An 18,754-nucleotide genomic window follows, 5' to 3' on the forward strand; every position below is an offset into this window, starting at 1 on the left:
TGAGCTGGGGTGAGGCCTGCTGGGGGCTCCGTGCTCTTGGCCGGCTGTGCCTGGGGTAGACCTTCTGCCCTGTGAGTGGGGACAGATTACAGACCTCTCAGCTGTCTGTGGTTTGTTCTGGTTTTTGTTTTTGTTTTTACCAGGAATCAAGCTTCTTCAACATTCGTTTGGGAGAAAATGAGAAATACCGTGGCTGGTCCTCCCCAGGAAGATACTACAGCCCATGCCCGGCAGCTGGGGAAAGCCCTGTGTTCCTGTCTGGGGGGGCCCGGGAGGGGCTCCCTCGAACTGAGCTGGCCCGGCAGGACGGAAGAGGGCCTGGCCTCGGAAGACACACCCTCCCGCTCGCTCGGAGGGATAGTAGGTTTTCTGGAATCAGTGTCTCTTCACTTGCTGTATGCACTTAACCCATTTCCAGACATTCACTGTTTGGTTTTCTAAAAGTAATTGTTACCAGTTATAATGATTTCATTAAGGAGAGAATCTGCAAAGCTCCTGACACCACTACTCCAGAAATTATCTGAATGGATTAATTTTTCAATCTTACATTCTACTCAGGACAAATTGAATTTTAAGGTTTAGAAGTGACCTGTCATGTCATGCTGGACAGCGTAAGTTCATAGAGGCTCATTTTGACCTTAAATGTATCTGTGTAGGAAACAAGGTCATAGTGACTCCCAAACCAGTACAAAATCAGCAATAACAAAGGGCAGATGTAATTAGAGGGTCTCTGAGAAGGGAGCTGACATCACTGGCAGATCTACAAACCACAGAAGGGGCGTTTAGATGCACGTGTTAGGTTGTAACTCCGGAGTAACCAGTCATGGAGAAACAGGGAAGAAGGAGAGGGGAGGGGGAGCGCTCTCACTTTAGGGTGGGGAAGCTAATCACTTTACCGTGGCAATTTCAGGATGAGGAAGCTAATCACTTTAGGGTAGCGATTTCAGGGTGGGGAAGCTAAGACTCTAAAACCAGCCATCTTTGTCTACTTGGTGAGCACATTCTCCTGGCTGTGAGGGTGCGCCCGGCTCTGCAGACTCGTGAATAAAGGCCTCGCTTTACTGCTCACGTCCTGTGTCCCAGTTTTTATTGTGAGCGTTTCTCGCATCTGCAATTGATAAGAGTTTTGAAAACACACAAATTATCCTTCTTGTATTAAACAATTCTGCAAATATTTGAGGCCAAGCACCAAATCTCCCTTTACTTTTTTCTTTTTAAAATTAATCAACCTTCAACTTTTCTTTTTTCTTTTTAAAATTAACCAACCTTCAACTTTTCTTTAAATGAGGAAGTTGACTACCAGCCAAGATGGAGGCGTAGACAGACAGGCTGCGTCTCCCTCCACAGCTAAGAAGGAATACAACTACCTCAAAGCTAGAGACAACCAGAAGTTCCAGAAAATCAAACTGCATGGAAGTCCAGCAAACAAAGATATAAAGAAGAAATACCCAGACAGGTAGGAGGGGCGGAACTGGGGTGGAGAGGACACGGTGTGGTGGCGGGAGCAGTGGTGGCAGCACCAGGTGGCAGAAAGCGCAGTCTCATGTTCTAAAGTCAGGAGGGGCACCTGGGGAGCATTCCCAGCTCCTGACCAGATCTCAAAGCTCACAATCCCAGCACCGGGGAAGATAAAGCCTCATTGCTTCTGACTGTGCAAACCAGTGGGGGTTGGGGTAGAGGCAGAAACTCCCAGTCTCTCAGCTGAGTCCGCTTGTTTAAAGGGCCCCCATGGTCCTAGAACGTCTGCAGACCCACCCACTCTGGGAATGACGGCCAGGGCAGCAGCTAGAGAGGTACCAGTCCCATACAGAAGTGAGAGAGGTGCCTGGAAAAGGGGCAAGTGCTGAGCAAGTGACATTGTTCCCTCTCAGACCCCTCCCCATCACACAGCACCACAACGTGGTGAAACAGGTCACTCTCTACTGAGGAGAAAACCTAATTCTCAGCCCTTACAGCGTAACAGGAGCGACAGCTCTACCTAAGACAGAGAGACAAACAAACAGGAGCCTATGAAGATAAGGAGACAGCGAAGTATGGCCAAAAAGAGGGCACGGATAAAGGTTCCAGTGGGAGAACTAAGTGACAAGGAGATAGCCAACCTCACAGATGAGGACACAGCCAACCCAAGAGACGCAGAGTTCAAAACACTGGTGATAAAGATGCTCACAGACTTGGCAGATATGCTTGAGTACGGCAAACGCATAAAGGGGAGAAGTGAAGACTATGCTAAATGAAATGAAGGAAAATCCACACAAAACCAATGGTGAAGTGAAGAAAACCAGGGTTCACATCAATGATTTGGAACATAAGGAAGAAAAACAGTCAACCAGTGCAGAATGAGAAAACAAGAATTGAAAAAAAAACGAGGAGAGGCTTAGGAACCTCTGGGACAACTTTAAACGTGCCGGACATCCGAATCATAGTGTTACAGAAACAGGGGAGTCCAAAAACAAACCCCAGAGTTTGTGGCTGGGAGATAGGCAGCAGGAAGCAGCTTTCAGGATGCCCTTGCATGCCTGGAGCTAGTGGCTGGAAACATTGTTGCAAAGATCCGCTTTACTTCCAAGACTCAGGAAGTTGGGAGGGGTCTTTGACTGTGGGCTGGTACGGAAGAAGCAGACAGGGCCTAGGGAGGGTTCTGTGAATGGTCAGAACGGTTTGCAACACCCACTGTGAGAGGACGCAGGGGGAGAGAGGAGGCAGGAGGAAGAGAAGCAGCTGCGGACATATTTTGGGCTGGTTCTGGCTCTAGGAGGCTCTCTTTCTCAGGCTCTCTCTGGCCCTCACGCCCTCAGTCTCTGGCTCTTGTGGGCTCCCTCCATGTGGCTTGGAGGAGCAGGGGTCTCCAGGCTGCTTTAAGAAGAAGTTCTCGCCATGCAGTTTTGAGAAGGAGAGGAGATCCATGCGGTTGCAGGAAGAAGGCAGTTTGCAAGGAGGCTGAGAATCTAGGCGGTTCTGCATTGAGAGCTGGAGGGCACCACAGCACAGAAGGGACCTCCCCAATCGGAACTGAGTGATTGGCAGCTACTGGTAAAGCTGAACTGTGCCTGGGAAGTAGGGAAACGGGGTTTCTGACTTTCCTAAGACTGGCCAGGTCTGGGAGGGGGAGGCAGGACTGTGTGTAAATAAACAATTCTTTTTCTTTTCACCAAACTCTGGTATTGAGAGTTATGATTCTGGCGGCGGGCAGTCGGGCCCCTAACTAACCAGCCCGTGGGTTGTTTCCGTCGGAGCAGCCCAGGGGTTGATACAATAGGGGTGCAGGAGAGGAGGAAGAGCAAGAAATTGGAAGCAATGGGACAGGAGCCACAGCCTGGAGTGAAATCCTCGCCCTCGGCCACAGCTCTCAGGGTGCCTTTCCCACAGGGACCGTTTTGGGGGATCCCCTCACATCAGAGCCCTGACGCTAAGGCCGACGCGTGTCAGTCCTACTGGGGCGGGGGGGGGTTAACGCCCGGGGAAGGAGACGGGCGCCGCTGCAGGAAGCTTTGCATGAAGCCGACGGGGCACAAACCCCTCGCGGACCGCAGTGGCCCCATTTAACCGTCCTCGTGACCGTTGCCCTCCTGCTTGGCCGGCGGGGCTCCCGCGCACACAGGCCCATGGGCCCAGGCGGCGGCCGGCAGAGCGGTGACCGCGGCGGGACCGGGCCACGCGGCGCAGCGCGCCCCTTCGGGGTCACGGGAGGAGCAGCGGAGGAGGGGCCGTTCCCACCGGCACCAGCAGCAGAAGCTGCTCCCCGCCCGGCCTGACCGACCCGGAGGCCCCGGGACAAGGCGGGGGCGCCTCGCGCTGCGCCGAAGGGCAACGTCCCGGAGGTCAGAAACACGACCGCACACGAACAGCACACGACCACGCGGCCGGAGCCTGCACTCAGCTCACCGGGCAGTGAGGAGAGCGGGGGGCGGCTGGGGCGGCTCGGTGTTTGCCCCAACCTCACGCGGACGGGCAGGCGCGGACGGCCGGCGCGGGGACGGAGCCCGTCACTGCCGCTCGGGGCCGCGGGCCTCGGCCCCGGGCTCCGCCTGCCGAGGGGCGGGAGTCAGCCGCGTCCCTGGCTGCGCGAGAACCCAGGAATCACCGTCTGCTCCCGCTCGGCCGCCAGGGACCACGGCGCAGCCGGGCGGCGCGGGCCAGGACGCCCAGGCACCTCGGTCCGCTGCCACTGCGGCCGGGGGCTCTTTGTGACGCAGGCGGCAGGACCGCGGAGCCAGCGCTCGGAGGGGAGGGGCGCGAGCCCGGGGGTCCGGCGGCCTCGGTGACCGGAACCCTGGCGAGCACCGAAGAGGCGCACGTCCGAGGGCGCTGCACCCCACGCTCCCACGCACCCGCAGGTCGCTGGCCCCGGTCAGACCCGGCGCGGGGGTGGAGGGGGATGACGTCAGCGAGGGGCAGGCCCCCACGGCGCCTGCGCCAAGCACGCACGGCGTCGGCCTCGGCGGGCAGCCCGGCTTCGCACAGCAACCCTTCGGCGGCTGCTCGGCAGGCTCGGCTCAGGAACCGGGCGGCGCTGTCACTCAGAAGCGTGTCCACGGACAGCGTTCTTCCGTCCAAGCGCGTCGTCTTCGGGGAGCTAACAGACCGCGCCGCCCCCGCGCCGAGTAGACACCATGTGCCCACAAGCTAATGCGGCCGCGAGTCGCACCCACGGCAGGGAGGCCTTCGTCCGGCTCCCCGCGCACAGTGCGTTCCGGGCGACGCCCGTGTGCACGCCGTCAGCGCGAGAGGCACGCGGGAGGCGGCGCGCACGGGGACGCCCAGGGGGGCGCGCTACCCGGCGTGACTCACGCACGTCACAGCGCACGTCCTGGAGGGGGGACGTCGGAGTGAGGCGGCGCGCACGTGGGACGCCCAGGGGGGCACGCGACCCCAGGCGTGACTCAGGCACGTCGCGGCGCACGTCCTGGAGGGGGGACGTCGGAGTGAGGCGGCGCGCACGGGGACGTCCAGGGGAGCGCGCGACCCCAGGCGTGACTCAGGAACGTCGCGGCGCACGTCCTGGAGAGGGGACGTCGGAGTGAGGCGGCCCGCACGTGGGACGCCCAGGGGGGCACTCAATCCCAGGCGTGACTCAGGCACGTCGCGGTGCATGTCCTGGAGAGGGGACGTCGGAGTGAGGCGGCGCGCACGTGGGGCACCCAGGAGGGCGCGCGACCCCAGGCGTGACTCAGGCACGTCGCGGCGGACGTCCTGGAGGGGGGGCATCGGAGTTGGGCCTGGCAGGACTCAGAATGCAACGCCCTGAAAGTGCTCTCAAAGGAAGGGGGGCGCACCGGCGAAGGGAGGCTACAGAACCCGTCTCTCCAGACGACTCCTCGTGCCTGAAAGTGCCCGTGGACACCAGCGCACAAGCAGAGACACACGGTAACAACGGTAAGGGAAGCCGGCCATGCTGCGGGCGGCCCACAGGCGAGCGCACGGCCCTCCGTCCGCGGCCAGGAACCCCGCCTGCCGCCCGGGCCGGGCTCAGTGTGGCGCGCGGCGCCCAGGGGCAGAGTCTTTGGCGACACCCCCTCCCCCGCCCGACACGCGCGCGCGCCTGCACACACAAAGCGAGGTGGAGCGGGGTGAGGCCCGTGGGAAGTGCCGGGTCTGCGAGGCTCCTGCGGTCCCAGGGCCGCAGACGCACGGCTGGGGTCCCGTCTTCCCCGAGTCCCTAAGGCCGAGGGACCTTGCAGACGGGCCGCGGAGAAGACACACCCCTCGCAGTGCGCCCACACCTTCGCCGATCTCGGAGAAGGCGTCCCTACTGCAGAGCAGACCGGGGAGCAGACAGGCGTCGGGGCACCGCGCGGAGGCCGCGTTGGCTCACGGCACAGCCCCGATCGCGGGGCGCAGGAGAGGAGCTCGGCTACGTCCCCGTCCATCTGCCCACCCTCCGATAATGAAGACACTCAAGATGTGTCAGTATCACTGCGGGAGACGACAGTCTGTTGAAAAGCACATTTTCCCCGCGTTTTCAGAGTTCTCGATGGCGAGAAAACACTCACCCAGTACGGCCACGGAACTGGTCTCGGTTGTGGGTTTCCCGCGGCTCCGAGGACGAGGCATGAAAATTCCCATGTTCACGTCTGACAGGTGAACTGCCCCACCTTAAATGAAAGACAGACGTATTCAAGGTCAGTTAATGTGTTAATATTATAGTGTCGCTAACTTCCAGATTGGTGGATTTTAAAACCCATACTTTTAAATTGGGGCAAGTCTCCTTCCTGATGTCACCAGTCAACTAATTCTGCTCATTTATTCACTCCTACTATGTACTTATTGTATTTAGACATGACTTACAGATCTTACTAAGAAACCCTTTTCCAACAGATTTTACTTTGTGATCCCCATTATTTGTCAGTATTTGAAATACTTAGGTTCTGACCAATTGTGTTCTATAAACTATAATAACTATTCAATTTCTTAATACTTAAAACCTTGAGATCTCCAGAGCAAATAGCTGCGAATTTAAATTTGTCTGCATATTTTTGTTGCAGACACATGGGATCAGTCCAAGAAGTCAATAAAGAACTTTCAAATATAAAAAGTATATTACATTAAAGTTCTGTAGGGGAAGAGAATGCAAATACAGATCCACACAACTAGTAATAAGATAAAAATTCTGACTATTAAATACAAGCTTTACTTTTAAGATCTATTTTTAATTTAAAAATTGCAGTAAGTGCAGGTACCAGGAAATTTACCGTCTTCACCATTTTTAAGTGTGCACTCAGGACTGTTCGGTGCAGTCACACTCTGGTGCACCCAGCGTACAGACTTCACCCTGCAAATCTGGAGCATGGTCCCCACACCCACTCCCTGCAGCCCCAGGCTCCCGCCTTCTCCTGTCCGTCTACTCTCCATGTAACTGGAGCCACGCAGTCAACACAAGCTTTACTTTTGATTTCAAAACAATGGGTGGGCCCTAGCTGGTGTGGTTCAGTGGATTGAGTGCTGGGCCTGTGAACTGAAAGGGTGTTGGTTCGATTCCCAGCCAGGGCACATGCCTGGGTTGTGGGCCAGGTTCATGGCTTGGGGTGAGTGAGAGGCAGCCAATCAATGTATCTCTTGCACATCCAAGTTTCTCACCCTTTCTCCCTCCCTTCCCTTCTCTCTAAAATAAAATCTTTAAAAAGATAAAATTTAAAAATGGGTGGTAAGTATCAAATTGCTATAATATGTAGATTTCATGGGATATATTTAATAACTGTTCTTTTTAAAAATGTTAATGTCGGAAATCAAACTGTTTACCAACATCTAAACATACAAATTAACGTTAATTCAAAAAGATGTAAGGTGATATATAATTTTACAAATCTCATTTTGGGTGTACATAAGTAGGAAAGAAGTCCGTGATCCTATTTCTGTCTTTTTAAAAATTTACCGATGAGAGTAAATGATTTGCATAGTCACAGACCTAGCTGGCTGTGACCAGTTGCTTCAGAAATAATCTGAGACTTCTGACCCCTAAGAGCTCTTCTAAGTACAATTCTGTTGTCCGTAAATTTTATAACTTCAATTTTAAACACACTATTCACAAATAACCCTCTGTGTAAATATTACTGTATAGTCAAGAATCTTTAATAATAAAAAATACCCTATATCTCTGACATAAGTTAGACTTTCCTACAATGAACTAACTGTATTTGGTTATACAGTCGGTACGATATTTTGCTTTAAGTAAGATGCAGTGTATCCCCTATAAGCGATCAGTACACTGATATAAACTTAGAGGTGGGGCTCCAAGGTCATGCAGTCAGAAAAATATGGAAGAATAAACTAAGGCACAATGAAGGGAATTGCTCCCACACAGCCTTCAGGAACTTCTGAACCACATTTGAAATGTAAAGACATGAATTATGTGACAACTAATAAATATTTCCTAACCTTTTAAAAGAGATCCTTTAAGAAACTTCAGAATAAATTAATGGAACCTAATAATTTAAATCTCAAGTGCTGTTATTTCTTGGATTATATGTTCATTTGTTCACTGGAAGAAAAATCACATTTTCATTTCTTATATTTTATTTATATTAGAGAGAGCACTTCAATTTTAATTCAAATATCTATCCATTAAATGCAAAAATGTTAATATAATATTAAAAATGAAATTTAAATGAAAGCAAGGGAATATCACATTAAGGTTCCCATGGCAACTCTCACTACACTTTTCAGCTTCTGAATTGTAATATGGTCATTTATTACAGGCTCCTACAAAATGTGATTTTGCAAATATTTAAAGATGTATAGGTTAATTCATGTCAATTCAAGAGTTCAGCTGCAATAGAACATAATACATCAGACTAAGAATACTCTAAATATTAACCCGTATTCCTAATTTAGACGTATCTACATAAAACACACGCAAACTTCCCAAATGTTGAAAGATTTGCTAGCACGCTCATGAATCACACCATTCTGCAGTTCCCGAGATGGCTGAAGTCCGAACCTTCTATTCCTAGGGATGAGGGCTGCAGGGGCCCATGAGAGGGACGGCTGCCCAAGCCCTACCTGTGCCTGTCTCTGCTGCTTCCCACCCCCTTCAGCAGTGGAGTCGTGGCCTGGAACTCAGGAAAGTAACTATCCTTCAGCAAAGCAGCATCTTTTCATTCATCTAAAGGAACACCTTGGACTACTACAAAGCCAGCTGTGTGAGAAGTCAGAGAAAAATACAATCTACATGTCCAGCAGGGGTGGTTTAAGCCAACTACTGTACAGAGCTTTGAAGATGATTGTATCAGTGTGTGTTGATGTGGAAAGGTGTCGGGAGCACACTGTCAAGGAAACAAAGCAAGCAAGACACATTGTGTGCAGTGAGAGGAAAAATACAGGAAAAGGCAAAACACTGTCTCAAAAACAATGTGGACAGACGTATAGAGAGCAGTCTAGAATGATACACTCCAAATGGTAACGGCAGAGATCTCAGGATGGTGGGATGATGCCTGACTTATTCCTTTATTTTTTCTGAACAAGTAAATAGAAAAATCTAGATGTAAATAAAGTTAAGTATTGCCTGCTGTTATAGGTGTGAAAATATTTATACCTCTCCCAATGAAGACAAGACTGTAAGTTGGTATAAACCTCCTTTTTTTCCTTATGTTTAATCCTCACCCGAGGATATGTTTATTGATTTTAGAGAAAGGGAGAGAAACATCGATGAGTGAGAGAAACACTGATCGGCTGACTCCTGTATGCAGCCCACCAGGGACCAAACCCACAGCTTAGGTACATGCCGTGACGGGGGGTCAAACCCACAACCTTCTGGTGTGTGGGACGATGCTCCAACCAGCTGAGCAACCCAGCCAGGGCTAGACCTTCTTCTGATCACACTTTGTAACATGACAAAGTTGCAGCAAATCAACTTCTAAAAATCTTTTTAAAAAATGATCATGGAAAGAAAGCATTTGAGGTGTCGCTCCCCGGCCGACATTGTCAGTTCGGCTCAAATAAACACTTATAAAAAAATTTTTAAAAACTGTGGAAATTGGAAACCACGTACACATTCAAGAATGTGAAGCCCTTCCATGTCTGTAAGAAGGAATACTGTATGGCCATTAACTGTCCACGGCAGACCGCTTCCGCGGGGAGGTACTATCTCTAACAGGTCAGGTCGGGATGCCTTTCGCTGCCACGGTAAAGCCCGTCTCAGCTTAAGCTGTGCATTTCTGGATAACCACAGCAGGGGGGCAGCCGTGCACCTCTAATTCCTCCTGAACCCCAACCCAAACGACAGAAAAGGAGGGACAAGCGCAAACCCATAAAGACACAGAGCAAGGCGGACAGGAGACAGCAGCAGCCCACGTGTGAAGGCCGAAAGCTGGCGGACGGGGCCACGGAGGAGCAGGAGGCCCGAGCCAGCTGGGGCCTCGGGCAGTCAGAGGGAGGTCAAGGCCTGAGTGCATCTGGAAAGTGGGACTGCAGTGGGCGATGCTCAGTGGGAACGAGAAGCCAGGTCCCCTGAGAAACTAAGACCTACTTGTAGTTTTTATTTCATTTGATTTATTTTTAAAGATTTTATTTATTTTTAGAGAGAGAGGAAAGGAGGGAGGGAAACATCAAGGTGTGGTTGGTTGCCTCTCACGTGCCCCCAGCTGGGGACCCAGCCCACAGCCCAGGCCTGTGCCCTGACTGGGAATCGAACCAGCGGCCCTTTGGTTCACAGGCTGGTGCTCAGTCCACTGAGGCACAGCAGTCAGGGCGTACTTCTAGTTTTTAGACTCCTACCCCTCCCACGTCCAGCCGCCAAACGTGCACACACACTGAGGCCAGAGCACCCTGTCTGCATGAGTTAGGCTTGCTGTAATACAAGTCCTGAGGTGTATTAAAAATGGGCCTTCAGGAATTGATTAGAACATCCCCAAATCTCATTCCGCTGCCCTTCTAATTTTGACGTTTAGCTTTGCTTGCTTTTGAACCTTATATTAAAAAGAGTCTGCATGTAAAAAATTATAAGGGAATGTTCATAGCAGCATTAGTCATGATAGCACCAAACTGGGAATCCAAATGTTCATCCACTGATTTTTAGAAAGCAGTTATTTTCCACAGTGGAGTATTATGTGGCAATAAAAAATAACGAAGTACTGATACATGCTGCCACATGGAGGAACCCAGAAAACATCATGCCAGGTGAAAGAAGCCACTCACAGAGGACCATACATCGAGGGGTTTCCATTTATATGAAACGTCAGAGTAGGCAAAGGCGTGGTCGCCAAGGGCTGGGAGAGAGGCGTATGGGGACTGCCTGCTGGTGGGTACAAGGTGTTTTTGGAGAACGATGGAAACTTTCTGAAATTAAATAGTTGCACAACCCTGAATGTACTGAAACCAAAGAGTATATTTTCAATGGGTGAAATGTTATGGTATGTGAATTACATCTCAACGCTATCAAGAACAGGTATTATGTTGAACATATTCTTTGGCAGTCTCTTTTAAGAAAATGTGACATTGTCGCTAAGATTTACCTGATGTTTACACTCATTTCCCACTGTCCGGTGCTTTACTGTGTGAACAGACTACTTGTGTGTTCATGCATCCGTTCTATGGCAAATGGGTGTTCTAGCTGACTCTGGCTTTTTTTGTTGTTTTTTTTTTAAGAGAGAGAAGGGATGGGAAGGAGAAAGAGAGGGAGAGAAACATCCATGTGTGGTTGCCTCCTGCACACCCGCAACTGAAGAACTGGCCTGCAACCCAGGCCTGTGCCCCAACTGGGAATGGAACCGGTGACCCCTGGTTTGCAGACCGGTGCTCAGTCCGCTGAGCCGCACCAGCCAGGGCGCTGATTCTGGCCTTTGCTGTGACAAGCAATGCAAATACTATATGTACACATCCTTATGCATCTCTCCTGATGCTCATAAACAAGCACTTCTCAAGGATACGCGTCAGATTAAAGGATGCACCTGTGTTTCACTTGATAAAATCAAGCCAGGTTGGCTTCCCAAGTGGTGTTTGCATTCCCCGGCACTGAGGTCACTTGGCAGCATCCCTTCTGCAGCACCTGGGATTGTCCCCTTTAAGGTTCTGTCCTCCGAGACAAAAGGGCACCTTGCTGAGATCTTCATTTATCTTTCCAGTTGCAACGAGCTTGAGCCCCATTTCACGCTTTCTGGCCAATCCTGTTGCTTCTGCCGAACGTCTCCAAATACTCTGGCCAGTTTTCTGTTCATTAATTTCTCCTATTGGTTTGTGTGTACGTGTGTGTGTGTATACACACATATAAGTACATCATATGTAATTAGTTCGTTCTGTCTAGTAAACATTTGTTCACATGAATGGCAAATGTACTGTCACTTTGTAACTTATCTTTTCACTTTGTTTACAGTGTCTTTTGATGAATAACAGTTCAAAGTTTTAATGCAGTCAAATTTCTTTTTCCGGTATGATTCTGTTTTTGTTTTTGAAGTACTTCTCTACCCCAAAACAGAACTATATTTTCACACACAGTCTTTTGCAGTTTTTAATGTTTTGCTTTTCCATGTATATCTTTAACCAATGGAATGGATTTTTTTAATACGCTATTTAGAAAGGCCCAGTTTCATTCCCCACCCCACCCCTCCCCCGTGTACCACCCTCCATCCCTGCTGCAGTGACTTGAATGGTCCACCCTTTCCACAGCGGTTTGCCACTTCTAACGTGTATTCGGCTGCACGCGTGTCTGGGTGTGTCCTGGCGCTTGAGTCGGTTGTTCATCCCTGTACAACACACACAACCGTGTAGCCACGCACCTTCCCACAGAACAGGCAGGTCTCCTTTGAGAACCCAGAGCAGCCTCAGGGGCCCTGCTCAGGCCGCCCTTTGCGAGCAAACCTGCCACTGTGCAGGCAGGTAGCCGAGGTGAGCAGTGACCCGGGGGCAGCTCGCAGCGTCCGTCCGAGCCAGGCAGGGGCGCCGCTGGCCCGGCCGCCACTGCCCAGGCTGGGAGCCTCCACAGTCTTTGCCCTGGAGCTCGCCACTGAGCAGGCCAGGACCTTATCACGGCTGCGCTGCCTGCCAGCCTCAAGCGCTGCCTGCCGGTCCTCCTCGTTCCTCCTTGGTCCGCAGGGGTCAGGCCTGCGTCGGAGCGAAGGCTCTCCCTGCCTAACCTCCTCCTTCCACATCTCACACTTCTGACCACCTGTGGCCAATGGCCCCTGGAAGATCCGGACTAATACACAGGCCGTGGCTAGTCCTGGCCCCTCGATCCACCAAATTTAGGAATCAGATTGCCAAGTCCCAATGCAAAGCAGAACAAAAACACTTTTGGGGGGAATTCTTAACTTTTTCTTCATTGATATGATCTTGACTTTTCCCCCTTTCACCTAGTTTACGTGGCAAATGACACTGATTGGTTCTCCAATGCGGTATTAACACCGCTCATGGGATCGGTCCGACCTGGCCATGACGTAGCAGCCTAGTCCTATTCTGTGGGACCGCGCCTTCGTATTGTTGCAGGTGTTCATCAGCAGGAGTGGCTCGTAATTTCCCTTCGAATTACGTCTCCATCCAGCTGGGCAACAGAGTGATCATAACCTGATAAAATAAACTGGAACCTGATGCCCCTTTTTTCTTCTCTGCATGAGTCCACGTAAAAATAATACCGATTCTCCTTAAATGTTTGATAGAGCTCACTGGTGGAGCCATCTCAGCCTGGAATGTTCTTAGGTCTTAAACTTCTGATCCAATTCAAAAACAAAATAGGTATAGCCTATTCAGGCTTTTTAAATGCTTTCTTGTGCTGGCTTTAATAAGCCATGTTTTTCTATTAATTTGCCCATTTTTCAAAAACTTCGGGCATAAAGTTATTCCTAATAACCTAGAGGTGCCCCTTTTGCCATGTCTGATATGGTTATTTGTGCCTTTTTGCTTTTGTCTTCATTCATCCAACCAGGGGTCATCAATTTTATTAGCCATTTCAACAGATGGCTTTGTTGACCTTTTTTACAAGCTTCCCATTGTATTAAGTTCTGCTTTGATCATTAAATTCTCCTATTTAATAAGGCGATTTAATTTGCTCTCCGTTTTCCTCTGTAGGCAAACCCTCACTTACCTCGTTTGTTTGTAGGCTGCCTTATCTAACAGTGTACAGGTTTAAGGATCAAATTTCCCCTTAGTCCCGTTTTAACCATACTTTTCCAATTTGATGTGAATTTCATTAGAGTTCAAAATATTTTGTATTTTCTATTGTGATATCTTTAATTAGTTTTATATTGAAATTTATTCCTTACTTTTGAAATATATGCAGATTTTTTATTTTTTTGTTCCTGATTTCTGGTTTAATTATGTAGTCACTGAAGAACTTACTCTGTGACTTCCTTTGAATTTTGTTGGCACAGCTTTATGGCCCAGCAGTCACCAAAAAACCTCGTGAGCATGCCTGAGAATCACGCGTCCTGCCGTGGAGGGCGGCGTGGGGGTCGTCGGTCACGTCACTCTATCTTCAGTGTCCTAATTTTCACTTCCTCTGCCAGTCCCTCAGCTGTTACTCTTCAGCCACGACCCTCAGCTTACCTGTTTTCCTTATACCCCTGTAAACGTTACAGCATCCCGGTGCATTAACTTTTATTAATTGTTTCTGATCTCTGCCTTCAGTAAAGATGGCTTCCCGCTTCTTCATATCGTTTGTCTGATACTGCCGTACACACACCAGCTTTCTCTTGCTCCGTGTTTAATGACTTCCTCATTCCTCCACTATCAAGTTTCCTGTATTCTCACGTCTAGATGTCTCGTTAAAATACCATCTTCTCCTGTCCTTTCACTGTCTCCCTGTATTGTTCCTTCTTCTCTTTAGACTTAAAAAAAACCATCTCATGATTCTCCTTCCATTCACTTTAAAGTTAAGACCCGTTTTCTATTCCTGAGTGGCTATTCTAGAAATTACAGGACGCAACCGCTTCATCAGTGCGTAGCGTTGACACGTTCCTCCTGCCCATGTCAGGGCCTTCGGGCACTGACGCCATTTACCTGCGCTGGTGCTTACACGTCGTCCTTTCCACGTGTCCTGCGTCTGTGCGAGGTGCGCGCGTGTGTCTGCTTTTTGCAGGGAGTGTCATTCGCTTCTGCTGTTCCTCGCTCAGAGAGACTTGTCCTTTTGTGACTGCATTTGAGTTCGCATTTAAAAAACAATTTGAGGCTAGGGCGATGTGACCGCCCTTCAGGGAGAAACTGCTTTGGTGGGGCCAGGGCCCGGAGTGTCTGAGGTCACGCTCACCCATCTGCCCCTGAGCAGGTGTAAGTCCCCAGCACTGTGCCGTCCTCCTCATCTGCACGTCCCACTTTCAGGAAATGTTTACACACACTCCAAAGCGTTTTTCTAAGAGTTGTGATTTGTTTTTGTTGTTTTTAATTCTACTGAGCCGCCCAGACAATACGCCGGGCAGCAGGCTGTGCAAGGGCAGCATTTCCACTCCCCCCTCAGTCCCAGGGCCCTGCCGTTCAGGCTCCCTGGGCAGGTGGGGTGTGGTTCACTGCGGTCCCCAACTGGGGCACCCGGAGGCACGGTCCACTCTCAGCCGCTGCAAGTGACATCGGAACTGTCGTTCCCTTCTGGACCTTGACCTCGTGATGCTTCACCGGCTGGTGAGCTCTCTGACACTTTATAGGTGTCTGCGTTTTATCCAGTTTTTGTTTTACTTTTGAGCAGGCGAGTTTGTCTAGTTTACACGTTGCTGTTATGGGAAGTCCCCTCAGATGACTGTGGGGCGGGCTCCAATCACTGAGTCAAGTCTTGTGATGCTCATTCATTCCTCAATGTTGACATTATTCTGGTAAGGTGTGTCCCCTGTCTCAGTTCCCAGGTTTACTGATACAAAGTTCATATTCTAAAAACATCTCTGCTCTGTTTATACTTATGTCCTCTTGGTCATTGCTAAAACGGTTCATTTGCGGTCTGTCTTGTCTTAATACTTTGGTTTTGTTGTTCCTATTGTTTTCAATTTCATTAATTTATACTGTTTTTCTATGTCCTTTGGGTTTATCCAGTTTTTCTAACTTAAGTTGTACATTATTATTTCCTAATTTCAAATACAATTTTTAAATTTGACCTGTTGTTTAGAAATATAAATGTTTCCTAAATTTGGAATCTTCCATGATCCTTCTGGCTGTTGCCCACTGACGACTGCATTGGTCAAGAGACATGCTCTGCATCACACTGAAGCCTGGTGTGTGTTTTCCACAGCGTGGGATCAGGGTTCATAAACTTCCCTTTTGTGTTTAAAACTATGCAGGGGAAAGGTGGGCGGGGCAGGGGAGAGTGATGGGGGGAAATGGGACAACGGTAATAGAATTAAAAAATGAAAACAACAAGAATATGGATTCTTCTTTTGTTCATCAGAACAAGTTTGATTCTGTATTCAGACTCGAGGTCTTTCCCAGACATTTTTAAGATGGTCTTATTTATATTACAGCGCCTCCCATGACGGAGACACTGGTTTCTCCGTGTAGTTCTCTCAACTGTTGCTTCTATTTTCAAGGTTATCTTCCTGAGGACATACAAACTTAACGAATCCAACCGTGTGTCATTCTGTGGCGATCTTTGTCCGAACAGAAAATGCTACTGGAGCGCAAACGCAGCTACAGGAGCTTCCTTTCGCTATTTCTCTGGTGTCTCTGGGCTCACGTTTTCTGTATCGTCATTTTAGACGCATCTCTTTAAGAAGCATATAGTGGATTGTTAAAAATCTAGTCTAATGACCCAAGATTTTTCACGTGTTCAATCCATTTATAATTGGAGTTATCGTTACCATATTATTTAGTGCTTAAATATATAATCCACTCTCTCTCCTGTGTCTTTGGTTTTTAAAATTGTTTTCCCTTTTGCCAGCTCAACATATACCGCTGAAACATATTAAATTTGTTTCATGAAATGAGGCTCTATAAATTGTTAAGTTCATCCTTAACTACATCTAAAGTCGGCCCACATCTTTACACTCCTACAGAATAAAACAAGATCCTAAGACAAATCATCGTTTCAATTACCAACCTTACGAGGCCTGTCCAGAAGGTACCCAGCCATGTACTATGAAAAATGGAGACAGTCACTGGACAAGACACAAGACACACTGTACACAGGACGATGACGCCTCAGTCCCCTTCAGAGTAGGCACCTGGGATCTCACACAGGTCTCCCATCACCATCAGCTGCCCGTTCGTATTTTCCTGAATCTCATCAACAGTCTGAAATCTCTTCCCTTTCAAAGGTGATCTCAGTTGTGGGAAAAGCCAGAGGTCGCAGGGCGTCAAACATGGGCTGTAGGGGGGCTGGGTCCCCTAGGTCACTGTTCACTGCTGACGGCAGCCTGTACGCACTCAGCATCCTCAGGTGTCTGCTTGTTGCAGGCCTTCCGGAACGTGGGTCATTTTCAAGAGCTTCCCAACCACCTTTGAAGCGTTTGTGCTGCACTGTTACCTGCGCTGCACTCACTGCATCGTCCCCACAAGCCGCCTGAATCACCTGAATAGTTTCCGCGGAGGAACATTCAAACTTAACGCAAAATCTGATGCAGATTCGTTGCTGTACTCGCTCAGTCATTTTGAATGTGACGGCCACACAGTACACAGGCTCACTTAATGGTGTCTGCCGCCCCCACTGACTAGTACAGTGAAGTCGTCATTGTTCACGCATGTGCATTCCAGTCCCCTCTCCTTGGCTGCCAGGTTTCAACGATGTCACGCAAACTGTTCTCATTATATTAACAATGGCTGGACTTTTCCCGGACAGACCCTGTATGTGCACCAGGCAATAAGTTACCTAGAATTTTTACTTGATATTGTCTTTCCCGCCAGCAAATTACAGACACTATTGTCTTATACTATCGATATTGCTTTAGATTTACTCGCGTGCTTACTATTTACTCGCTATTGCTTCTGACATCTCAGACTTTCTGGAATAACTGTCCTCCTTGAACTATATCTTTTAGAAGTTCCTTTTAAAGGAGGCAATTTTGGTGATCAATTCTCCATTCGCGCCATCTGAAAATGCCTTCCTTTCACCCTCGTTCTTAGATAATCCATATAGCAGAGTGGTCTCAATCAAAAAATTTTTTTTAAAGATTTTATTTTACTTTTAGAGAGGGGGAAGGGAGGAAGAGAGGGAAACATCCGTGTGTGGTTGCCTCTCACATGCCCCCAACGCTGGCATGTGCCCTGACTGGGAATTGAACCAGCGACCCTTTGGTTCTCAGGCTGGCACTGAATCCACTGAGCCACATCAGCCAAGGCTCAAAATTTTTTGAACGATATTAATAATATAGCATTTGATGGTCGAAAGCTGAAAGTTTATGCATAAAAAGAAAGGATAAGGTAAGTACCACCTTAATTTCCCAGATGAATATCTGAAATCTCCTTTACATGCATTTATTTTTACTCGATCCTCAGAATTATCCCGAGAAGTTCACCTTTAAGAAAAGTACTTTATGATACCCATTTTTCTTTTTTTATAGGCAAGTGGTTATATTTTCTAAGCTCTGTGACCACGCGTTCTCATTACTCCTCTGATTCCATCCAGGACGCCTGTGTCTGCTCCCCACGGAGCAGGATGTGCAATTTCAGTCTCCTTGCTAAGCCTGACTCATTTTACCGTTAGTAAAACTTAGAGTGTTCAAGAAACCCCATTGGTATGACTTTTAGTTTAAAAGAATATTTTTGTTAACCAGAATCCTTAATTCCTTCCATCATGTTGGATAACAAATCTTTTAAAGATAACGAAGTCTTTGGTCTGGCACATTAATATGTAATTGATAATTTCAGTGAATATAAAAGTTCATTATTTTTTAATCATGTTCCTGAAGAGTAAGTTATAAATCTGTGAATAAAAGTTCATTATATTAGCACTTCATTTATACAGAGGAGAAGTCAAACCCTGCTGTGCTCAGGGCTGGACTTCTGCGACGAGTGGCTGAGACCTCGTCCACAGCTGGGAGCACACAGGGAGCCCCAGTGCAGAGCTGGACAAGGAAGGTGACGGAACTGTCCTCTCCCTCCTTAGCAGCTCAGAGGGGAAGCAGTCCAGCACAGAGCACCAGGTTCTCCGTCTTCATGATCACAGTCTTATCAGGGTTTGGAAAAATAAGCACATTCCCCAGAAATACAAGTATCCACAGATCACACATGTGTGACACACAGCACATGAAACAAAATACACAAAAATATAAACTGAAAAAGGATGAACTGCAGACAAAACATGTAGTATTTTTAAATACTTGAAATGATATGAACAGCAAGATAACGTGTGGAGGGCCGACAGGGGTGTGGCTGTGAATGGCAGGACCGTGACCCGATGCCCTGTCACTGATGGCCA

Source organism: Furipterus horrens, unplaced genomic scaffold (assembly GCF_987537825.1).
Source record: "Furipterus horrens unplaced genomic scaffold, mFurHor1.1.pri manual_scaffold_9, whole genome shotgun sequence".
In the NCBI taxonomy this organism is placed as follows: domain Eukaryota; kingdom Metazoa; phylum Chordata; class Mammalia; order Chiroptera; family Furipteridae; genus Furipterus; species Furipterus horrens.